The 11,468-nt window shown below is 35.8% G+C and overlaps 1 protein-coding gene across 4 annotated transcripts in view; it reads right to left on the bottom strand.

The window, feature by feature from the left end:
• Nucleotides 1-8,691, bottom strand: part of rfx2 (regulatory factor X2) — a 34,388-nt gene extending 25,697 nt beyond the window's left edge. For 3 of the 4 annotated variants that reach the window (XM_023339455.1, XM_023339456.1, XM_023339453.1), the window contains exon 1: nucleotides 8,549-8,691. The gene's annotated coding sequence lies outside the window, so the exon portion shown is untranslated. Of the gene's footprint in view, nucleotides 1-8,150; nucleotides 8,374-8,548 lie in introns of those variants that run through there. The other variant, XM_023339454.1, reaches the window with a different exon arrangement.
• Nucleotides 8,692-11,468: the final 2,777 nt, after the last annotated feature.

The raw sequence follows: 11,468 nt of genomic DNA on the forward strand, positions 1-11,468 counted from the left end.
CACATTGTTTGCAGAGCAACAACGGTTGCTAGTGGCAACACCGTCCACTCCCGTTTCCAGGAGCCTGTTGCTACGCAACCAACAGAATACTTCCCAAACTAAACAATGCCATCCCCCCACCTGATTCCTCCATCTCACGCTAAGTAGAAACTTACAACAATAAATACTATGTAAGCTGTTAATTTCAGACAGCAGGGGGGCCTCAGGGCAGAGTTATTTTAGTGCTGAAGCCACATAGAAATGTACAGACTTGATACTCGCTGTGAATGTTTTTGCTATGGCTTGATAAAGTTTGTTACTTTGTAACCACTTAGTGGTCAAAAGAAGGAACACTGTTTGAGTCATAAAGAGAACAATGGCTTTTTTTCTAGAAACTTTATACCTCCAACATTGAAAAAAATAAACACACAAGTCAGGCAGAAGTTTTTCCAAAGATTCCTGGTCAGATGAGGCAATAAACAACTCAGCAACTGTTTTTTTTTTCAACTCAGTGAAAACTCATTTCAAACTAAAGCAACACTTTAAAAGAAGATATGAGGAAGGCAAGTGTCTACATTAGCTTTACTCTTCATCAAAAAGCAACAGGTTTCATTAAAATGTAACATTTGTTTTACCTTTAAATATATGGTTTTAAATATATTTTTAAAGTTATTTATGTTGGGAAAAATCAAATCTGATGCACACATGCTCACACAAAGAGCAAATTAAGATATGAGAGATTTCCACAGCAGAAGCTGCTCTTCAAGCTTGTCTCATTAATTCATGGCTAATCCAATCAAAGCAGCTCTCGGTGTCTGCAGATGGCAGAGCTGGGGGGGTTAACAGAGAAAAGAGGAACCGACCACTGCCTCTGATCCAAGAATACTCCTCCCCTCCCCACCTCTGGCCATCAGCACAACCTGTCCACTCTGTCACTGTGTGCACTGCAGACCTGACAGCCACGGAGAGAGAAAGATCAAACTGCTGCCATGGAGATTGTATGTTCGCCACCTCCTCCCCCACACCATACCTCATCTAACCCTTTCCAAATTTCCACTGCCTCCTACCTTTATCTACCCCTTACCCTCATCCTTACAATTTGGTATCTTAAGATCTGAGGCTGATCTAATAAAATTCCACAATCTGAGTCTTGACCGTAAACCAGAAAAATCAACCAACAGAAAACGAGGGGGGAAGAGGGAAGAGATGAAGGCAACCAGCGATGCTATCAGATTATATTAATGCGTGGGCATTCCTCTCCATCACACTTATTTGTCTGATGTCAAGCTACAATAATGACACACTAGAATTATATAGAGAAATCGGCTGGTGACCGGAACTGGCTAATTTCCCGCTTGACTGGCCCTGATCGCTGATCACACCCGTCAGAAAGTAGAAACTGGAGCTGGCCCTGGCCACACACTGATGTGGAAGTTATTACTGAGTAAACAAGGCCAAGTTAGCGCCATTCAGTATCAATGGAGTGATTAAAAATTAAGTTAGAAGTGTACGTTATAGAAAGTTATACAAATTACAGCAAATCGTTTTAAAGCGTCTGATTTGTATGATGGAGTTAAAAGAAATGGTTATGATATTACAAGAATAAAGTCAGAATATTATAAGAAAAAAGATTTATTAGAATAAAGTCAAAATATTATGGGAAGTTGTACAATAAAGTCAAAATGATAGGTGAGTAGCAGCAATGTTGGAAGTCATAATATTGCCAGAATAAAAATCAGTGTTAAGAGAATAAAGTCGTATGACAATCGAAATAAGAATAAAGTTGTAATAATAGAGGAAAAAAGTCATAACATTACCAGAATAAAGCCGTAATAACGCAAGAATAAATTCAGAATATTACCACAATAAAATGGTAATATCAAAAAAATTAAGTAGTAATTTTATGGTAACTCTCAGATGACAAATTATTTACAAATAAAATGAGCAATGTTGAGCATCTTGTTAACTTATACTTTGGTATTGATTTTACAAATAAGAAAAGATGTAATCTTTTAACAGATTAGCATCAACTTATTATCAGTAGCAGTATTTTAAAAAGATTGAGCAAATAACTGTGAAGGAAAGAAGGGAGTAAAAGTTTCCAGACTTGAAGAGCTGGCCACGTCAAAGCTTAACTCCATCAAGGTTTTCTTTTCATTAAAATTACTTTCTCATACTTTGATAAAAAAAAATCTGCTAATGTTATGACCTTATTCTAGCAATTACAACAAAAAATTCTTAGCCTGGCCCTAATGCTTTTGGCTGAATAAAAACAAATTGTGCAGTATTTTTAATCTGGAAACCTAAGATATGCATCACATTGCACTTAAAAAAGTCAACTTTCTTGGCAAGGATTAACTGCAGAGAGGCCTGGCTCAGTTATCACTCTACTGTAGTTACAGTATGCCTTTAAAGGAAGTATTTGACAATAAGCCATCAGTGCTTTGAATCTGAGACAGATCCAAGTGTCTTTTCTTTGCGCTCACATCTTACCGTCAGACTCAGAGTTAAGTACTTGATGCTTATCAAATGTACACAGAGCCTGTGGCAGATTCAGATACACATGGCCTACATGTTTATTTCCACAATACTTGCTTTAAGTAAATCCTAGCTGCTAGAAATTCCCTACAATCTTATTAATCTCTTTCTTCACAATGGCTCAATTTCTAGCAAAACGACAATGGTACAAAATATTGAATCAAAAGCAAACTGAGCACATTCAGAATATCTTTTCATTTTATGCTTTTTTTAAAAACTCCATCCCAGGTTACACACACCCTCAGGTGAAAAGCTGGAGGTGTTTCATCAAATGACTAATCCTGGATGTGCTTTTTCATATAAAAACAAACTATAATCCTAAATAAACATAAGCTTTGAAAAAGCATAATCCAATTCATCTCTGTTTTAATAAGAACTGTCATGAACAGACTCCAGGACACCATTTCAGAAAGCTAATGGATTTTCATGGTTTACAGTCTTACATCCAAACTAACTGCCTGCAAAACTGCATGACTTTTGTGCTATTCAACAAAGATCTCAAAGGTAAAATTAGCCAAGCTAATTTTAAACACTGCAGATCCACCCAAACCTCTAAAAAAAACTGAACATATGTTCCACCGATTATTTGTCTAAATTTTGACTGGCCCATTCTAAGAGTTTACTGTGCTTGATCCAAATCATTCAGTTGTAACTCTGGCTAGATGTTTAGCATCACCGTCCTGCTGGGAGGTGAACATCAGAACCAGCAACAAGTCCTTAACAGAATTTAAGAGGTTTTTGTTCCATAATTACCTTTAATTTAGAAGCTTTCAACTCTTGACCAATGAAAACAAAAGCTAGAGGTTGCTTTTTGATCCAGAAACAGGATAAAATTATGACACAATCTCTATTACCATGCAAAAACATATTCTAAAGTAATAAATACCTCCCAGAAGAACACAATACAACTCACATTTAGATGCAGGAAGAGAAAACGGTTAAAAATCAACACTAAAGGCAGTAAATTCACCTCCACATTTAGGCTGAAACAAAGTTGTTTCTCACGGCTTAAAAGGTTTAATGTGAAACACTGACCAGAAAATCTACCACCTCAAATTCATTCTTTACTCACAGCCAAAAGAATCATCTACGGCCTGCTTAGAAGTTTAAGGCAGGTTCACACGAACAGATCTTCTTTATTACCAAATTGCTATCTCTTAAGTAGCCTCTAACTCAGCAAAACAAAGGAAAAGTGGGAGCAAATGGGGTCCGCAGCAATCTGCCTGAACTCAGAGAGTGGGTGGGTCATTGTAATGCAAATCTTGGTGCCTTGTCTTCAGTTTGTGGCAGGAAATTTAATTACCAGTTGTGTAGCCACGAAACAAGCAGGTGTAACGCAAGGTATGTAGCCGACACATACAATCAGACAGAGGGTACAGACTGAAAAACATTTCATTTCACAACAAGCCTCAGCTTGTTACCGTTACACCAGGGCGAATCAGTGACTGCATTTTCTGAGGGAACAACAAGAGTTGTTTCTCCGTTTCCTAGCAGCGAAAACTCGCATTTTCCAAAATCTTTTCAGACAAACTTAAAGCAAGAGAGACAGTTTTGCTATCAACAGATAATATTGCATCACTTAACAGACCAGTGAGTTGTGGAAAGTATGAACCTGTAACATTTCAAATGCATTAATGGCACTATTAATTTCTGCTTAACAAGCCCCCCGAGAGGCATTCTCCTCTCAGCCCTTCAGTTTCGCTCTGTGATTTCCTGACATGCCACGACTCGAGTTCTGCAATAAACCATTAAAACGGTCTTAAAATATGACAAAGATGTGAGCAAAAATAGCCAAGGAGCTCACGTTCCAAAGCAAGTGCAGCTCTATCTGACACACAACACTCACCAGAAGAAGTATATATACAGTATTATGGTTTGGAAAGCAGCTACATTTTTCTAGTTTCATTTTTCCAGCTGTTTGAAGCATAGAAAAACTAATAACCATTCTCCATGTGTTGCTATACACTGCTGCTCAGCTGGATGAAAGAAGGCGCCAACATTTTGTCAGGCTATTTTAGAAATTCAGCTGTCTGGAAATGTTTTCCGATCTTTTTTTATAATCCATCTAACTGGTTCATAAAGATTTTTGAGCCAGTTAGAATAATTGCTCCTTACATTAAATCATACATTTGTTTTTAATGTTTATGTCAGTACCATAATAACCTGAAACCGTGGTATTTATTCAAGGTTATGATACTGTACAAATCCAACTTTTTATGTATAATCTAAGTGAATGGTTTCACCAGGATTGCTAAATACATCATCGGCAAACACTGACATCATACAGATATGAATGCAGACAAAAAATTCATACACACATTGACTAAAGGCTGTGTTAGGTCACCCACTGCCCAGGAGATCTCTGCAGCTGTTCTGCTGCTTACTGACTGCACACATAGAGATCCATTAAACATACAAGATGCAAAATGACTAAGAGTTGTTAATGGAATACAATAATCCATCAAAATACTTTATGGAACACAGAGCAGAAACTCTTTATTGCTAAGTTACAAGCCAGCGTTGTGCTTAGAGTTAAAATAGGTTATTCCTCAAATTTTAAAAGCTAACACGTGACCTAAAACAGAAAGTTAAAAACAACAATCTCCTCAATTACTTCTGCTCTGTTCCATCAAGTGCTTTCCACATACCTTTTCTCAGACCTGCCTCTACAAACTGAAGGTATGCAGAGCAGCCAGAATGAGGGAGATAAAATATACCTGATGAGGACATTTCACTCCCTGGCCCTCTCTGACCCCTTTTCTTTCCATGCCTTCTGTGTTTTTGTGTATCAAGTTGCCATGTAAACATAACAATGTCACACTTAGACAGGGAGGTGGGGCGAGTGGAGGTTTCGCAGTTTCAGCAGAGTCATCGCTTTGATATCACGGTTATGATTTGGTGTTATTGCTGCTGGGAGGAATGTCTGACTAATCAAAGTTTCTCACTTCAAAACAAAGCTTTAAATTTCTTCAGGAGTTAAACTATGTAGCTGAAAGAATCCAAACATATACAATATTTTCACATTTCAAGACATTCACTTTCATCTATATAATCATGTAAAGAATAACTGAATTAATTTTACATAAAAGGAAACAGATTTGATCTGAAATTTTATACCTAAAGATGAATTGAAGAAAAGGGAGCATATCAATGAAAGTCAGATTTATGCTGTAAATACCAAAATTCATAAAATTCAAATCGGTTTTTAAGGCAGAAATCAAAAATAGAAACTTGAAGTTGATTCCAAATGTTTGATCTGTCCAAGTCATCCAAAACCCTTTCTGTGTTTCAATATGTAAGTGCAAATATTCAAAAAAATATGCTTATTAGAAACATGTTGAAAGAACAGAGATGTACTGAGAAATCATCTGGTAACAATCAACAATCTGCCAGTCAATGTACCGTAATATTGTCCTGCCCTGATCCAAACTAAAGCTCCAGTCTCCAGCTCCAGGTAGAATTGAAATCAACACTGTTTGGTGTGTAAGGTGTTACTGAGTGAAGAAGAATCGGCTATTTTAAGTGTCGGTGAAGGAGAAATAGGGTTAAAAGCTTCCAGAACTGTATTTTCTAGAGAGCCGCGTCGGCTCATCATTCAGACTGCTACAACAGGAAGTTAGATGTCAACAGAAAGCTGATACAGGAAATTTCCTCAGTTGTATCTTTGTTTAGAGTCTCATTTTGTCTGTCATGTAACATGCTGGAGCTGGAAATGCTTTATTTTGGAAATCACACAATTCAGATAAGAATCTAATATCTTTCTCTCTAATATGCAATTTCTTTCCTTGAAATAATAGACAAATCCTGTTTAATTTCAGAGTTTGGTAATGCTGATTGCTGTCTCACACACACAGTGTGACATCACCCCTGGCCCAAACATTGAGGAATTTATAAATGATTGATCACAGAAAAATACCTGAGGTGTAAAACACAATATGATCGCTCAACTGTCTTGTCAACTGTCATCTGGAGTCATAACACAGTTCCAGCTGAAGTGTGGATAAGCACAGAGTTACAGGAAACAGTGACGCTGCCGGATGATTATTAGATGCTGCAACTTCAAGAGTCGGTCAACAATACCAATGTGCATTGCACAACAGGGAATAACTGTGGCATATTTTTACCATTCATCTGATTCTGAAAGAGTGAATCTCACTTTGGCTCCTATAGAGCTACAATAAATGAATGTAACAACAGTACACGTCACACTAAATCTGAACCTTTTTCCTCTCAAATATTTTGTTGAATATCAGTGTTATTTATTTTAAAGGTGCTTAAGGAAACACATGGATTATCTTATGGTTTTGATTTTATTTTATTTTTTTAACAATTTCACATTTGTAAAAAAAAAAAAAAAGTAAAACTGTAATTATTTTAATTTTCTTTGTAAAGGAGACATGATAGCATTTACTTTAACTTAATTTTTAGTTGCTCAGAGTCTTCTTTTCTACAATCAGTAAAATTTTACAATATGTGGAGACTTTCAGTGATGCAGAGACCTCCGTAAATATTGCCTGTTAGAGAGAAACTATTGTATTTTCCAATCAACTTTTTTGTTAAAACTTAATATTCTTTCATTTTATTCAGAAAGTTGAGAAAACATTTTCTGTTATTTATAGATTTCATAAAATCAACTTAAAAAAAATAAAAGAAGTGATTGGAAACTATCAACTAAATCTTTGCTCACTGCATATACCAAACAATCATTTTCACTTTAACAGCATAAAATACAAGTAAGAATCTGGTGGGATGTTTTATGTTAACATAAATAATGTACCTCCTGAGGCAAAATCCTGAAAGGATAAGAATATAATTTGTTGTCAAAAGATGCTATAAAATGGATGATAGGGCAACTAACTATCACAAGGGACGAACTTTATCTAACATTTCTCTTTAGAGTTATGGCTGAGATTCAGATGGATTTTCTGCTGTGCAAATGGACAAAATAGCTGGCAGCTGAACAAAGAAAAATGTGTAGCTCTACAACTTCCCTATTAACAACCACTTTGCTATAAAGAGTTTATTTAATAAGAGTAACTTGTGAAAGAGGGAAGTCTAAAGATAACTCCAATCACTTAATATTAAGTAAACCGTCAGGTGATGCCTGTAAATTAATAAAATGACTTTAAACGCCACACTAGAATAAGACTAATATTTAAGAATCTCCATGCAGTGGCACCACCTAGCTGTAACAACACATCGTGTTATTAAAGTTAGGCCTGAAATACTGACAGCAACCTAACTTTGATACATTTTGTTTCATCTCATTATGTAAAAGTGATGATTAGGGTAAATTTCAATTTGATGGAAATCAACTAAAATACTCGATTTAATGAGACTCTAACGCTGCTAGAAAAAAAGTTTAAACACGTTAGAGCTCGGTTTGCTGTTTCATATTTAATTAATTTAAAGAAAGAAACTGCGTCGTGAACGTTACATTGAATAAGTTTGGAAGTAGCGGACGTTGGAAACAGTTGTAGCAGCAGAAGCAGCGGCGCTAACGCTAGCTAGCTACTCTTCCACCTGTTTAAACGGCCCAAAAAAGCGACGCTTCAACGGCCGAACTTTAACCGTGTTGTCTCTATGAAACCCCCACAGCAAACCCGAACAACTCCACCCACGTTTAAACTCACAAGTGAAGTTGCTCTCATGTCGGGGAACGGAATTAGCATTAGCCGTACTTTACTATACGTTCATCCATCCATCCTGTTGGAACTGAGCTGAAGAAACGTCTCGGTTTCCACTAAACAACGTAAGTAGCAACAAGTGTAAAGTGATGATTTAGTTCGGATTTGTAGTCACAAATAATCTATTTTGAAAGCAAGGTGTTGTAGAAGTTGGGAACAGCTCCAGAGCGAACATTAGAAGCGAAATGTTATCGTTTCACGGAAGGGAAAAAAAAGCTGTTCGCAACTTGGGGCGGATGCCAGAAAGAGGAGAAAGTTACATTCAGGAAGACGCGTTCGAGAACATACGTTTCTTTCTCCCTTTAAGCGAAATCACTCTCTAAATTTTATAAACATAAAATCACCTTTGCCTTGAGAAAAGTTCTGCTCTCTTTCCCTCTCTCCAACTCACTCGGTGACTTCCAGATGCTGCTGCTGCTGCTGTTGCTGAGTGTTGCGCCCGTTGGTAAGTAACTGTCTCCACGGCTACAGTCACTATAGCGCGGCGGGGTCTCAAGGCAACTGTTGCTACCCTCTAACGCCTACGTCAGGGGCCTCACTATGGGAGGGAGGGGCTAGAGGAAAAAAACGCTCCGCCCAGTTAGAGCGGGCTGTTAGTTTAGATTAAGCCGCTAGGAGGTGCTGTGGGCGAAGAAAAATCATAGTTTGTAGGGTTACATCCTCCGTTGGTGATTTTGTCAACTACATGTAGCTCCTAAATAAATTACAATATCAGTGTACAAGTTATTTCAGCAATTCAATTCAAGTCGGTAAAACTTGAATATTTTATAAATTCATTGTTCGGCAGCAATTAGCTACATTTACTTTACCAGTTAAAAAATATATTTTTAGCAGTAGTCTACTTTTTATTTTTATTTGAGTAATATTATTATGAAGTGTCACATTTCTAGCTCTACCCACTGTGTGTAACTTATGAAGAAAAAAACAGATTTTAACCAAAAATGCAACAAGCTTGGCTGTAAAATGTTATTTTATATTTACTAAAGAAGCTAGTGAAAACTTTATATTATCTTTATATTCTGTCTTTATATTCTATCTTTGTCAGAGAGAAGCAAAAGTACAGTACATATTCTTTCCCTTGTTAAAATGTTATTTACTTCATTATTTTTTTAAAATGCAGTCAAATTTTACTAATGTCTTAATGTCCTACAACATACATAGTAGTCTCTTACATAAGTAAAGATTCTGGTTATTCTACCCACTGTGTGTAAGTAAGAAAAAACAAGTTTTAACCAAAAATATATTATTTTTATATTCTATCTTTGTCAAGGAAAAGCTAAAATAAAATACCTAAGGTTTCCATTTAAAAGTTTCATTCACTTCACTGTTTTTAAAATGTATAAAATTCTTACTAATGCTATAATGCTAACACAATAATATATTACACATGGCATATAGATGTTATATTATATTTTACAAAGTAGTATCAGAAAAGGAGATTTATTAGAAAGGCTTTGTAGTTGTTCCAAATAAAATATTTAGTGACAAGTATTACATGTCTACGACTGTAGGGTGATGCAGTTGTTTTGCAGCAAGAAGGTCCTGAATCTGATGAATTGTGCTTGAGGGCTGCACAAAATAACTCGGGGGACCCCAAATGCCCCCCGAGTTGCACTTTGGACACCCCTGGTTTAAAAGCTGCCACATTTACAGTTTTTCAGCATTAATATACTGCATATACATTTAAGACAGCTGTCTCTGATGAGGAAATAGCACAATTAGAGTTGCTAAATTGTACGCTTAATTTTACAGCATCACAATAAAATATTCACACTCCTTAAATCTTTGAGTTTTTTGCCTTACAACCACAAATACCAATGTACACTGAAGTGTGCAAGGAAGACACAAACTTCATCACCGCACAATTATGCACTACACTTTGTGCTGATTTGTCAACAAAATCTCAATTAAAGTACATTTAGTGCTTTTGACTGTACTCTATTTACGTGAGTATGTGTTCTTTTGTGTAAAAAATACAGTTCTGTATAAATTGTTCATAAAATATTGCAAAATTAACACACATAATTGATATGTCAACACAAAAGCTAGCTAAAAACATACATTTGTTCCAAATTGAAAAGTATTTTTCTATTTTTGCACCTGAGAATATACTTATTGATAATTATTAAATAAAAAATAAATATACAAATATGTAGCGCCTGAATGTTTCTGTTATTAATATATATCTGATTCCTTTTCTCAGCCTTGGATTATAGCGTTAGAGATCTTTATTTTATACCCACACAGGGAAACAAACTCTGCAGATTTACCTTCCCTTCATGTAATCTCATCTTTTTAACACATGATGGCAGCACAAACCTATGCTGCAAAAAACAAATTGCCAGATTAATCTAATCTCAGTATAATCCTGCCAGGGTCTTTTGATATTCTGTTGAATTACAGTAAATTCAAATGAAACTAAAGTGAACTCTTACATTAAAAAACATTAGAATACTTATATGTAAATGTAACAAAGAAAAACACAAAAATTCTAACTCTAATCAATTAGCATATTATTGAAATATCTATATTTCTGTACCTCAATTCACCTAGTGAAACACGTTAAATATGGTAGATTAATTAAACACAGGTTGATGTTTTCAAACCTTTGTTTTTATTATTTATGATTCTTGTCCACTGTTAACGCCATATTCCTAGAATATTACACCAGATCAATAAAAAATGTGGATTTAATACAAATTAATAACTATTAAAAGTTTCTATTCAAAAAACACTTTTAGTATAACAAAGGAGCCTCAGAATAAGGCATATTCTAATTTATTGAGTATCCTGAAACAAATATTAAATCATCAGAAGCTGGTACACTACGCATATAAATAAACTTTACAGTAAATTTTAAATGATCTGAGTTTTCTTGTTTTGTTTAATTAATTTTTCAGAGAGAGATCCAGCATTGTGAGCTTAAACGGGAGTGTTACTGTATGTTGGCGCTCTAAAAGTGACAGCTGGCTCCTGCAGCTTAGCAAGCAGCAGAGCTCCTTTCATTTCCCTGTTGTCAACGTCACAGATAGACGTCTTCCAACAGCTTCTTCTGGCGGTAAGTGGTTATTAACACAGCGCTTATCTTTTCTATTTTTCTTCTCGTCATCATGATGGCATAATGCTCAGATAATGTCAAAGAATGTACAGTAATAGTTTGCGGAATAAAGCTAAGCGCAGACGCTACGAGTAAAAACGTGTCCGTCCGTTGCTAAGCATTCCGCAGTCATTCAGCTCAACAGCTTCATGAAGTTATTCGGTTAA

Source organism: Xiphophorus maculatus, chromosome 9 (genome assembly GCF_002775205.1).
Source record: "Xiphophorus maculatus strain JP 163 A chromosome 9, X_maculatus-5.0-male, whole genome shotgun sequence".
Taxonomy (NCBI): domain Eukaryota; kingdom Metazoa; phylum Chordata; class Actinopteri; order Cyprinodontiformes; family Poeciliidae; genus Xiphophorus; species Xiphophorus maculatus.